The sequence below is a fragment of the Aquarana catesbeiana genome, linkage group LG05 (genome assembly GCF_042186555.1).
Source record: "Aquarana catesbeiana isolate 2022-GZ linkage group LG05, ASM4218655v1, whole genome shotgun sequence".
Lineage (NCBI taxonomy): Eukaryota > Metazoa > Chordata > Amphibia > Anura > Ranidae > Aquarana > Aquarana catesbeiana.
Genome location: NC_133328.1, coordinates 580,938,187 through 580,949,855, shown reverse-complemented (window position 1 = coordinate 580,949,855; position 11,669 = coordinate 580,938,187). Strand labels below are relative to the sequence as shown.

Here is an 11,669-nt window from a genome sequence, read left to right as displayed (position 1 = left end):
TCGTTTAGCAGGCGCCATTTTTAGTGCTGTAGCGCCTGCAAACCAACCTGAAACAGCCGCTGCTGTGTCTCCAATGTGTAAGTCCCGAGGGCCTTCACACTGGAGCGATGCGCTGGCAGGGTGGTAAAAAAAAGTCCTGCTAGCAGCATCTTTGGAGCAGTGAAGGAGCGGTGTGTATACCGCTCCTCCACCGCTCCTGCCCATTAAAATCAATGGGGCACCACGGCTATACAGTGCAGACCCCCCACTACAGTGCACAGACCCCCCCCGCTACAGTGCACAGACCCCCCACTACGGTGCACAGACCCTCCCCACTACGGTGCACAGACCCTCCCCACTACAGTGCTCAGACCCCCCCACTACAGTGCACAGACCCCCCCGCTACAGTGCACAGACCCCCCCGCTACAGTGCACAGACCCCCCCGCTAAAGTGCACAGACCCCCCCGCTACAGTGCACAGACCCCCCGCTACAGTGCACAGACCCCCCCGCTACAGTGCACAGACCCCCGCTGCAGTGCACAGACCCCCGCTGCAGTGCAGACCCCCCACTACAGTGCACAGACCCCCCACTACAGTGCACAGACCCCCGCTACAGTACAGACCCCCCACTACAGTGTAGACCCCCCCATACAGTACAGACCCCCGTTACACTGTAGACCCCCCCTAACACAATACAGCCCCCCAAAACAGACTCCCCTTTCAGAACGCACACGGAGAGCCCGAGGTAGTGGCTTCGCACCCAAGCCAGTCGGCACACCCGGGACCCGGCACAACGATTACCTTCTCTTTGTGGTCTACGTAGGAGGTTTTCTGCATTAAAGACAATAGCCTCATACACCGGCATTTTAAAAAAAGTTGCCTTCAGGCTGGCAATGAAAATATTCCTTTGGTTCTACAACTATTGTAGAAAGCTCCTATCGAGGCAAAACACCTCGTCAAAGATCGCCATTTTATCATTGATTGCTTTGATCTTCGTTGTCATTTTTTTTGTCGGCTTTCAAGCAAACTGTGATGCACAAATAAGAAACATAGAGCAGGAAAAGAACATTGTCGAGCAAAAACTTTACTTCTCTGAACAACTAGTAGAAAGACTGAAAGCAGCGGCGGCCGTCACATAATGTGATCAACGTCACCTCCTGGGCTAACCCCATACACGAGGCTCAGAGAGAGACTGCCAGCCCATTGTCACTGAGTTATTTGGTGGACATAAGGACAGCCGCGGCGCCGGTCGGTGTACATTATTCAATTCATGTTACACTTGGGGGGGCACACAGAAAAATTGGGGGGGGACATAGCCCCCTCAGGCCCCATACTAGTGACGCACATGGTAATTAATGTACTCCGTAAAACACAACAAGCTCTGATTGGCTGCAGACTTCTTTTATGAAGCCCCCATTCCCTATGTAATCATCCGGGAGGTGTGGGGGGCTCGGGAGCACACTTTTGGGAGGACGTCATAACAAGTCCTCCAGAGTTATAGCGTGACCATGCCAGCTACAAGCCTACGTAGGAGTTTTTCTGGATTAAAGACAATAGCCTCAAACACCGGCATTTTAAAAAAAGCTGCCTTCAGGCTGGCAATGAAGATATTCCTTTGGCTCTACAACTATTGTAGAAAGCACCTATCGAGGCAAAACACCTCATCAAAGATCGCCATTTTATCATTGATTGCTTTGATCTTCGTTGTCATTTTTTTTGTCGGCTTTCAAGCGAACTGTGATGCACAAATAAGAAACATAGAGCAGGAAAAGAACATTGTCGAGCAAAAACTTTACTTCTCTGAACAACTAGTAGAAAGACTGAAAGAAGAAAAAAAGGACCTGATGGAAGATATTCAGTGCCTCAAGGAAATTGAGAAGGAGAAGCAGGTGACAGGTTGATTTACTAAATCTCGGATCATTCCTGTACAATTCACATGCGATATAGTATGGTGCGATTTGAATCCGATCACTGAGCTCAAATCGCTTCGCATCACAACACAGATCTTGGTGTGATTGAAGTACAGAGGAGGGATTTGAGGTCTTATTAACCCCCGATCTCTCCATAGAGTACCTGTCACATGGCTATTGCTGTAACAAGGATGTTAAGACCCCTTTCACATTGGGTCATTTTGCAGGCGCCATTTTTAGCGCTGTAGCACCTGCAAACCAACCTGAAACAGCCGCTGCTGTGTCTCCAATGTGAAAGTCCCGAGGGCCTTCACACTGGAGCGATGCGCTTGCAGGGCGGTAAAAAAAAAGTCCTGCTAGCAGCATCTTTGGAGCAGTGAAGGAGCGTGAAGGAACGGTGTGTATACCGCTCCTCCACCGCTCCTGCCCATTAAAATAAATGGGGCACCGCGGCTATACAGTGCAGACCCCCCACTACAGTGCACAGACCCCGCTACGGTGCAGACCCCTGACTACAGTGCACAGACCCCCCACTACAGTGCATAGACCCCCCTAACACAATACAGTCCCCCAAAACAGACTCCCCTTTCAGAACACACACGGAGAGACCGAGGTAGTGGCTTCGCACCCGAGCCAGTCTGCACACCCGGGACCCGGCACAATGATTACCTTCTCTCTGTGGTCTACGTAGGAGGTTTTCTGGATTAAAGACAATAGCCTCATACACCGGCATTTTAAAAAAAGTTGCCTTCAGGCTGGCAATGAAGATATTCCTTTGGCTCTACAACTATTGTAGAAAGCGCCTATCGAGGCAAAACACCTCGTCAAAGATCGCCATTTTATCATTGATTGCTTTGATCTTCGTTGTCATTATTTTTGTCGGCTTTCAAGCGAACTGTGATGCACAAATAAGAAACATAGAGCAGGAAAAGAACATTGTCGAGCAAAAACTTTACTTCTCTGAACAACTAGTAGAAAGACTGAAAGCAGCGGCGGCCGTCACATAATGTGATCAACGTCACCTCCTGGGCTAGCCCCGTACACGAGGCTCAGAGAGAGACTGCCAGCCCATTGTCATTGAGTTATTTGGTGGACACAAGGACAGCCGCGGCGCCGGTCGGCTGACATTATTCAATTCGTGTTACACTTGGGGGGGCACACAGAAAAATTGGGGGGGGACATAGCCCCCTCAGGCCCCATACTAGTGACGCACATGGTAATTAATGTACTCCGTAAAACACAACAAGCTCTGATTGGCTGCAGACTTCTTTTATGAAGCCCCCATTCCCTATGTAATCATCCGGGAGGTGTGGGGGGCTCGGGAGCACACTTTTGGGAGGACGTCATAACAAGTCCTCCAGAGTTATAGCGTGACCATGCCAGCTACAAGCCTACGTAGGAGTTTTTCTGGATTAAAGACAATAGCCTCAAACACCGGCATTTTAAAAAAAGCTGCCTTCAGGCTGGCAATGAAGATATTCCTTTGGCTCTACAACTATTGTAGAAAGCACCTATCGAGGCAAAACACCTCATCAAAGATCGCCATTTTATCATTGATTGCTTTGATCTTCGTTGTCATTTTTTTTGTCGGCTTTCAAGCGAACTGTGATGCACAAATAAGAAACATAGAGCAGGAAAAGAACATTGTCGAGCAAAAACTTTACTTCTCTGAACAACTAGTAGAAAGACTGAAAGAAGAAAAAAAGGACCTGATGGAAGATATTCAGTGCCTCAAGGAAATTGAGAAGGAGAAGCAGGTGACAGGTTGATTTACTAAATCTCGGATCATTCCTGTACAATTCACATGCGATATAGTATGGTGCGATTTGAATCCGATCACTGAGCTCAAATCGCTTCGCATCACAACACAGATCTTGGTGTGATTGAAGTACAGAGGAGGGATTTGAGGTCTTATTAACCCCCGATCTCTCCATAGAGTACCTGTCACGTGGCTATTGCTGTAACAAGGATGTTAAGACCCCTTTCACATTGGGTCGTTTTGCAGGCGCCATTTTTAGTGCTGTAGCGCCTGCAAACCAACCTGAAACAGGCGCTGCTGTGTCTCCAATGTGAAAGTCCCGAGGGCCTTCACACTGGAGCGATGCGCTGGCAGGGCGGTAAAAAAAAGTCCTGCTAGCAGCATCTTTGGAGCAGTGAAGGAGCGTGAAGGAGCGGTGTGTATACCGCTCCTCCACCGCTCCTGCCCATTAAAATAAATGGAGCACCACGGCTATACAGTGCAGAACCCCCACTACAGTGCAGACCCCCGACTACAGTGCACAGACCCCCCACTACAGTGCACAGACCCCCACTACAGTGCACAGACCCCCTCTAACACAATACAGCCCCCCAATACAGACTCCCCTTTCAGAACACACACGGAGAACCCGAGGTAGTGGCTTCGCACCCGAGCCAGTCAGCACACCCATGACCCGGCACAACGATCTCCTTCTCTCTGTGGTCGCGGCTCTGATCAGTCTCGGCAGCGGCTGTCACAGCCGAGCAGAGTGAAGCCGCTTCCCCCTCCTCCTGCATGCACAGCACTGTGTAGACATAAAGGAGGAGGGGGAGGTGGCTTCACTCTGCTCGGCCGTCCTCGCACCTGCCCCCTGCAAAGCCACTACCTCGGGGCGGGCGGGCTCTCCATGTGTGATGTGTGTTCTGTCATTACCGTACTCATTGTAATAGGCGCACACACTTTTTTTGGCGGCTGGCTAGACCATGTATTTTCAAACCACGGCTGGCTTGACTGCAGTAGCCTGAGCACTACAACTCCCACAAGCAGCGGCGGCCGTCACGTAATGTGACCAACGTCACCTTCTGGGCTAGCTCCGTACTCGAGGCTCAGAGAGAGACTGTCAGCCCATTGTAAGTGAGTTATTTGGTGGACACAAGGACAGCCGCGGCGCCGGCCGGCGGACGTTATTTAATTTGTGTTACACTTGGGGGGGCACACAGAAAAATTGGGGGGACATGGCCACCTCAGGCCCCATACTAGTGTAGTGCCCACCAGTTTGGGTGAGGGCTACAATAGAGTTTAGTGTTATATTAGGCTAAATAGGCTGCAATAAACATAGTTCACTTTCATTGACTGTCTGCGTATTCTATTTGGTTGAGAAGTAGAGGTAATGGAACAAGCTCCAGGGTATAACGAACTTTCAGCCGCTGCTACGGGAGTAGGGCGCTACACTAGTGACGCACACGGTAAATAACGTACTCCGTAAAACACAACAAGCTCCGATTGGCTGCAGCCTTCTTTTATGAAACCCCCATTCCCTATGTAATCATCCGGGAGGTGTGGGAGTCTTAGGAGCACACTTCTGGGAGGACGTAATAACACGTCCTCCCACAGTTATAGCGTGACAATGCCAGCTGGAAACTTAAGGAGAAGCTTTTCTGGATTTATAAAAATAGCCTCCAACACCTGCATTGCAGTTTTACAAAAAGTTGCCCTCGGGCTGGCACTGAGGATTATCATTTGGCTCTTCAACTATTATTATTCTTCAGGATTTATATAGCGCCAACAGTTTACGCAGCGCTTTAACTATTGCAGCGAGCGTCTATCGAGGCGAAACACCTCCTCAAAGATCGCCATTTTAGCAGCAATTTCTTTTTTTTTTTTCCAATAAAAGTTTTTATTTAGCAGATAAGATTATTGTAACAAAACAGAAAATGTAAGTGAGATAAGCTTACAAGGCCTCCATATCAAGTCTCATTACAGTCACCTTTACTCCAGCAGGCTTTGCATAGCAACCGCAATCCCGTCTCTATTTCGCCATAGATCAGGGACGGAAGCAAGCGCCACCTCCTGGAAACTGATAAGAACAGATACTACACTTGATCTTAGCCAAAAGGCCGAGAAGCAATTAGCAATAATCACGCCTCAGTTGAACCTCATTGGCTATGATAATGCCACTGCGCAAAGCTTATACCGCTCCTCCACTGCTCTTGCCCATTGAAATCAATGGGGCTCCGCGGCTATATAGTGCAGACCCCCCACTACAGTGCACAGACCCCCGCTACAGTCCCAGAGTTATAGCGTGACGATGCCAGCTGGAAACTTAAGGAGAAGCTTTTCTGGATTTATAAAAATAGCCTCCAACACCTGCATTGCAGTTTTACAAAAAGTTGCCCTCGGGCTGGCACTGAGGATTATCATTTGGCTCTTCAACTATTATTATTATTATTCAGGATTTATATAGCGCCAACGGTTTACGCAGCGCTTTAACTATTGCAGCGAGCGTCTATCGAGGCGAAACACCTCCTCAAAGGTCGTCATTTTAGCAGCAATTTATTTTTTTTTTTTCCAATAAAAGTTTTTATTTAGCAGTTAAGATTATTGTAACAAAACAGAAAATGTAAGTGAGATAAGCTTACAAGGCCTCCATATCAAGTCTCATTACAGTCACCTTTACTCTAGCAGGCTTTGCATAGCAACCTCAATCCCGTCTCTATTTCGCCATAGATCAGGGACGGAAGCAAGCGCCACCTCCTGGAAACTGATAACAACAGATACTACACTTGATCTTAGCCAAAAGGCCGAGAAGCAATTAGCAATAATAACGCCTCAGTTGAACCTCATTGGCTATGATACTGCCACTGCGCAAAGCTTATACCGCTCCTCCACTGCTCTTGCCCATTGAAATCAATGGGGCTCTGCGGCTATATATTGTAGACCCCCCACTACAGTGCACAGACCCCCGCTACAGTCCCAGAGTTATAGCGTGACGATGCCAGCTGGAAACTTAAGGAGAAGCTTTTCTGGATTTATAAAAATAGCCTCCAACACCTGCATTGCAGTTTTACAAAAAGTTGCCCTCGGGCTGGCACTGAGGATTATCATTTGGCTCTTCAACTATTATTATTATTATTCTTCAGGATTTATATAGCGCCAACAGTTTACGCAGCGCTTTAACTATTGCAGCGAGCGTCTATCGAGGCGAAACACCTCCTCAAAGATCGCCATTTTAGCAGCAATTTCTTTTTTTTTTTTCCAATAAAAGTTTTTATTTAGCAGAGTGAGGATTATCATTTGGCTCTTCAACTATTGCAGCGAGCGCCTTTCGAGGCGAAACACCTACTCAAAGATCGCCAATTTAGCAGCAATTTCTTTCATCTTTGTTTTGATCCAGTTTTTCTTCTTTCAAGTGAACTGTGAAGCACAAGTAAAACATTTAGAGGAGGAAAGGAACATTTTACAGAAAAAAACTTGACTTCTCTGAAGAATGAATTAAAAGTCTGAAAGGAAAACGAAAGGACCTGATGTTTGAAATTCAGTACCTGAAGAAAATTGTGAAGGAGAAGCAGGTAAGTGACAGGTTTATTTACTAGATCTCAGATGATTCCTGTACAATTCACATGTGATTCAGTATGGTGCGATTTGAATCCATTCATTGGGCTCAAATCACTCCGCATCACAACACAGATCTTGGTGTGATTGAAGTACAGAGGAGGGATTTGAGGTCTTATTGACCCCAGATCTCTCCATAGAGTACCTGTCACATGCCTATTGCTGTAACAAGGATGTTAAGACCCCTCACACTGGGTCGTTTTGCAGGCGCTACAGAGCTAAAAATGGCGCCTGCAAACCGACCTGAAACAGCCGCTGCCGTGTCTCCAATTTGAAAGTCCCGAGGGCTTTCACACTGGAGCGGTGCGCTAACAGGACAGTACAAAAAAGTCCTGCTAGCAGCATCTTTGGAGCAGTGAAGGAGCGGTGTGTATACCGCTCCTCCACTTTTTACTCTATCGAAAAGCCAGTGGCGTGCAAAACACACCTCAAAAATTTCCACCCGGTGCCAAAAAAAAAGTGCCCACACATAGAGAGTGAAACAAAAAAACGTGCAACGGTGTACAGAGTCATCCACTAGGGAAGGACCTTACCCTGATCCCCTGGGACGTTAGGCTCCAGACAGGGACTGAGGTACTCAGACAAAGGGTCCATCTGGCCGAAACCAGGCGGACCCCCACAACTGGAAGGTCTGCCGAAGCAGACTGACCCAAGTACAGTGGGGCTCCCCCGAAGGGAGACCCCTCAAAGGAGAGGGCGAACCAAGCCAAAAGGCCCATGTCCACCCCCTCCCAAGACTTTCAGAGTAGGCCCGAGGACCCACACCCTACTCGCCACACAGTGACAAAACGTGTATACAAAGACAACCAAAAAAAAGACAAAAAGGTGACAAACAGGGGTAAAAGAAAGAGTGGCGAAGATAGTGAGATGGGAGAGTGAAAGTGGCCATTGTGCTATACAATGGCCGGCCCTCCGGCCAGGCATAAAAATTTCCCCTGGTCCTGGCCAAAAGGCCCGGCCCAAGAGGCAGGTGCGAAAAACGTGTGTTGTGGTGAAGTGATCATGGTGCCATAAAATCAAGTGCTTACACACCGTGACTATACGGCCCCCCTGAACTGCCACTTCAGGGGCACATTCACCACTGGCTTTTCGAAGGAGCTCTGACCCCCCAGCCCAGACCACAGCAGACCCCACCACAGGCAGAAAGGATATGGAGATCAGGAAGCCAGAAAGAGTCCTTTATCAGGCTCTGCCGTCGCTCCCATCACTCCCTCCTAATTACATTCGGGAAGTACTAACCACCCCCCCCTCCTTAAGAGGGAAGTAAGCGTTCTCTCCCGAATAACTGTCAGGAGCTAGATCTGCCCCAATCCAGGCCAGAAGGCCAGGGTCCCGACCCTCCGGTTCGGACCCCGTGGTTCTCCATCCCCATCAGAAGGCTTCCCTTTCGGCTACAAACAGCTCCAGGTCACCTTTACTCCAGCGGGTTTTGCATAGCAACCGCAATCCCATCTCTATTTCGCCATAGATCAGGGACGGAAGCAAGCGCCACCTCCTAGAAACTGATAAGAACAGATACTACACTTGATCTTAGCCAAAAGGCCGAGAAGCAATTAGCAATAATCACGCCTCAGTTGAACCTCATTGGCTATGATACTGCCACTGCGCAAAGCTTATACCGCTCCTCCACTGCTCTTGCCCATTGAAATCAATGGGGCTCCGCGGCTATATAGTGCAGACCCCCCACTACAGTGCACAGATCCCCGCTACAGTCCCAGAGTTATAGCGTGACGATGCCAGCTGGAAACTTAAGGAGAAGCTTTTCTGGATTTATAAAAATAGCCTCCAACACCTGCATTGCAGTTTTACAAAAAGTTGCCCTCAGGCTGGCACTGAGGATTATCATTTGGCTCTTCAACTATTATTATTATTCTTCAGGATTTATATAGCGCCAACAGTTTACGCAGCGCTTTAACTATTGCAGCGAGCGTCTATCGAGGCGAAACACCTCCTCAAAGATCGCCATTTTAGCAGCAATTTCTTTTTTTTTTTTTCCAATAAAAGTTTTTATTTAGCAGATAAGATTATTGTAACAAAACAGAAAATGTAAGTGAGATAAGCTTACAAGGCCTCCATATCAAGTCTCATTATAGTCACCTTTACTCCAGCAGGCTTTGCATAGCAACCGCAATCCCGTCTCTATTTCGCCATAGATCAGGGATGGAAGCAAGCGCCACCTCCTGGAAACTGATAAGAACAGATTTTTTTTTTTCCCACTCAGAAATCTTTAGTCTCAAGTCTTCAATCTCGCCAACTCAAGTCTTAGAATGTACCATCATTGTGGAAAAACTCTCTTCTCTCACTCTTTTTTCCTAATTATTTTAAACTAATCTATTCCACATTTCAAAATTCCAATATTTTTCTGAAATATTCTCTCCAAATTTTTAATATCTCTCAAATAATAAATATGTAAAAAACTCAACCCTAAACGTACACACCCTTCAACTGGTATTTTTTCTTTTTTGAATAAATAGATATTTACTTTCCACAAAGCTAATTTAATAGAATTAATAAGTAGCCAAACCTTTTTAAAATCTTTTTTTTCAATTCCTAAGCCATAAAATATAAGTTTTTTATCAAAGGTGCTACTTTTCTCCAACAGTCCTGTGCAAATTTACAATTCCAGAAAAGATGTAATGTTGTTTCTTCCATAGAACAATCTTCCCTTACACATTTTGCACTTCTAAGCAAACCTCGACCATGCTGAAAACTTCTTGTTGGAACAATCTCTGTTACAATACTCCATGCTAGGTCTTTTTGTTCGTTGGAGAGCAAGGAAAAATGTGTTGCTTCCCAAATCCCTTTTGTAAATTTATAAGAATAATTTTTGATTGGACTGAGTATTATTCTATTTTCCACCACTTTTTTTTAGCTTTTGATAATCTTTTAAAATTCCTTCTTCAAGGTGTATTAAATTATATTCTTTAAAATTTTTTTCTAAAATAATATAGTACTCAGGCGGAGTTCCTCTTAAAGGTTTTAAATGATCATGTTTTATCCATTTATATTTTTTCGAAAAAAAACCTAATTGGTATTTTAAAAAAGCATTAATCCGTGACTCATTATTAACTAATCTGTTGAAAATATAAGAATAATATTTTAAACACAGAATTTTTCTAAAGTCCGGAAAACTTTTTCCTCCTTTTTCTTTTGGTTTGTAGATTTCATCTCTTTTAATTCGTTCCATTTTTGAACCCCCAAAAAAATTGAAGCAAAGTTTAATTAGTCTCTTTAAAATTTGAACTGGTGGGAAAAAAAACATTGAAATGTATAAAATAATTGGCAAAATCACTTGTTTGATAATCAGTATCTTTCCTTCCATACTTAGTAATCTTAACTTCCAAAAATCTAATTTCTTTTTCACTCTTTCCAACAGGGCTTCCCAATTTTTGTAATTACCACAGTTTTGTGAGAACCATACTCCAAGGATTTTTATTTCTTTAACTTTTGGCATTTTTAAATCTGGTTCTGTGTAAAAGTCTCCAATTGTAAAAACTCCTGATTTTTCCAAATTCACTTTAAAACCTGAACCTTCACCAAACCAGCTTACTGTTCTCAGTGTTCTTTTAAAGCTTTTAAAATTTTTAACAATTAAAGTGACGTCGTCCATATATGCTACTGTTTTTATCTGTTTTCCTTCGTTTCCTGGAGTAAAAAAACCTTCAATAACTTTATCCTTTCTCACTGCACACAAAAGTGGTTCTATCGCACATATAAAAAGAATGGTTGACAGAGGACACCCTTGTTTTACTCCGCTCAGTAACTTAATTTTGTCAGATAAAAACCCATTAACTGATACTTTACTAAAAGCCTTCCCGTATAAACTCTCTATCTGTTTTAAAAGTCTTTCCGGACAACCCATTTTTTCCAATGTTTTGAATAAAAATTCATGAGCAACTCTATCGTAAGCTTTTTCGAAGTCGAGGGATATTAATGCAATCTTCTGGTTTCTGTCCTTCACATCCTAAATAACGTCTCTACTTAAAATGAACGAATCCGAGATTACTCTTCCAGGTACTGCACAAGATTGGTCATCTTCTATAATTGACCCCACACATTTCTTCATCCTATTTGCGATAAGCTTGGCGTAAATTTTATAATCGCTGTTCAGTAAGGTAATTGGTCTCCAATTTTTAATCTGTTCTTTATCACCCTTTTTAAAAATGAGCACAATCACTCCTTCATTCCAAGATTCCGGTAAAACAAAATTCTTTGAGACTCTTCCAATAATATCTAAAAAATCTTCTTTTAAAATCGCCCAAAAAAATTTATAAAATTCTACCGGTAACCCATCATTTCCAGGTGTTTTAGAACTATCAAAACTTTTAATAGCTGTTAAGACTTCTTCCAAGTTAAAATCTTGTGCTAAAAAATCTTGTTCAGTTTTATTTAATTGTTTGTCCAGGTTTTGCGTAAAAAAATCAGCCAA

The 11,669-nt window shown here is 44.8% G+C and overlaps 3 pseudogenes; all 3 read right to left on the bottom strand.

Moving 5' to 3' along the window:
• Positions 1 to 5,752: 5,752 nt before the first annotated feature.
• LOC141146490 (U4 spliceosomal RNA) lies at positions 5,753 to 5,817 on the bottom strand (annotated as a pseudogene).
• A 619-nt stretch (positions 5,818 to 6,436) lies between these two features.
• On the bottom strand, positions 6,437 to 6,501 carry LOC141146506 (U4 spliceosomal RNA; annotated as a pseudogene).
• Positions 6,502 to 8,789: 2,288 nt separating this feature from the next.
• LOC141146494 (U4 spliceosomal RNA) lies at positions 8,790 to 8,854 on the bottom strand (annotated as a pseudogene).
• Between the last annotated feature and the right edge of the window lie 2,815 nt (positions 8,855 to 11,669).